The sequence below is a fragment of the Gekko japonicus genome, unplaced genomic scaffold (assembly GCF_001447785.1).
Source record: "Gekko japonicus isolate JY-2015 unplaced genomic scaffold, Gekko_japonicus_V1.1 scaffold1350, whole genome shotgun sequence".
NCBI classification, from domain to species: domain Eukaryota; kingdom Metazoa; phylum Chordata; class Lepidosauria; order Squamata; family Gekkonidae; genus Gekko; species Gekko japonicus.
This window is the reverse complement of record NW_015163129.1, coordinates 280,745-282,579: the sequence shown is the minus strand read 5'-3', so window position 1 is coordinate 282,579 and position 1,835 is coordinate 280,745. Positions and strand designations below refer to the sequence as shown.

Sequence of the window (1,835 nt, the reverse complement as noted above, 5' to 3'; positions counted from 1 at the left end):
TCAATACTGGATTGAATTGGAGTGAATATTCTATTGGCCATTCACGCATGTTTTCTCCCCTCCCCCTCCCCCACTATTTCCTCTTCCCCTTTCCTGAAAGCCCCCATAGTCTCTCCTCTTTTCCTGCTTCTCTCTCTCTCCTTCTAGGGCTGGCAACCTCCAGATGGGGGCTGGAGACTTCCCGGAATGGCAATAGATCTCTTCACTCCTGAGATCAGTTCCCCTTAGGGTTGCCAGATCGAGGTTGGGAAATCCCTGGGGATTTGGGGGCGGAGCCTTGGGAGGACAGAGACTTCAGTAGGGTACAAGGCCATAGAGTCCACCCTCCAAAGCAGCCATTTTCTCCAGGGGAACTGATCTCTGTCATCTGGCGAGCAGTTGTACTTCCAAGTGATTGCCAGTTCCCATTGGGAGGAACTTGGCAGCCCTAGTTCCCTTGGAGGGAAATGGATGTTTTGGAGGGCAGTCTATGGTATTATATCCCTCCCCTCCTCAAACCCTGCCCTCCCCAGGCTCCCCCTCAAAAAAATATTTATAGGAATTTCCTAACCTCTTTCGCTTTTTTTTTCTGGCAATCCCCCATATCCTCTCCCTGCCTCCTTCTCCCCTTCTCAGCCATTCACCAGCCTACCTTTTATCTGCCATCTTCAGCTATCTTTATTCTTTATTTATTACATTTATACCCCACCTTTCTCCACAGTGGGGACCAAAGCAGCTTGCATCATTCTCTTCTGCTCCTTTTTATCCACATAACAGCCCTGTGAAGTAGGTTAGGCTGAAAGTACGTGACTGGTCCAAAATCACCCAGTCAGTTTCTTTAGCAAGATGGGGACCTGAACCTGGGTATTGCAGACACTTAAGCTGACGCTCTAACTGCTACAGCACACTGGCTTTCATTGGGTAGCTGCTGTTGAACAGGAGCAAGCAGCCAGGCCTACTTGAGTCATGCAAGGCAGGTGGCATCAAGTCCCCCAGTGGTTGCTGCCAGGCCTGGAGTTGCCAACCTCCACATGGGACCTGGAGATCCCCCAGAATTGGGACTGAACTGCAGACATCTGTCCCCCTGGAGAAAATGGCTGTGTTGGAGGGGGGGACTCTGTGACATTACATTGGGCTGAGGCCTCTCCCCTCCCCAAACCAAGCACTCCTCATACTTCATCTCAAAATCTCCAGGAATTTCCCAGTCTGGAGCTGGCAATTCTGTCTTGCCTGTTCGCTGCTCCAGTCACTGGATTTAAGTATCCAAAGATATCCAGATTAGACTATAAGATACAACAATGGTGGCAAGTCTGCAGATAAGTGTCTGTAAAACATTTCCAAATATTTAAAAATATGTCCATCTGCAATTGTTGTCCGTATGCCATACATTCAAATATTGATAAGGTTGTAAAGTCCTCGGTCCACTGGATTATGGGAGATGGCATTTCTCTCCAGTCTTTGTAATAGAAGTTCTAAGCCTATGGAGGGTCAATTTTTGTTGCACATTTAAGCCTTTATAAACTTGCAAGTCATTGCCTGTGTTTTGAACATGAAAAACTGCCGCATCTTCTAGTGACTGGGCTTAGATTGGGGAGTAATTCCAAATTGGGTTCTAGGAAATGAGAGCCTTCCAAAAATGCAAAGCAAATAAGAACATAGTTTTTCTTATGCTGTGCGGCTTTTTTGTCTTGTCTGCCTTTGATATGGTTCCTGAAAGATACCAGTGAAAACCTCATTCATGACCACCTTATGTCCTTAAAATGGAATCTCGCTGCACCAATAAAAGGAAACTCTGTTTGTTCCCATGAAGCAGGCCTGCTGGAGACAATAACATAATTATTAAGTGTGAAGAGCGT

At 46.6% G+C, this 1,835-nt stretch overlaps 1 protein-coding gene across 1 annotated transcript in view; it reads left to right on the top strand.

Moving 5' to 3' along the window:
- Positions 1–1,835, top strand: part of ETF1 (eukaryotic translation termination factor 1) — a 37,807-nt gene that overhangs the window by 27,209 nt on the left and 8,763 nt on the right. The window lies entirely within an intron of this gene.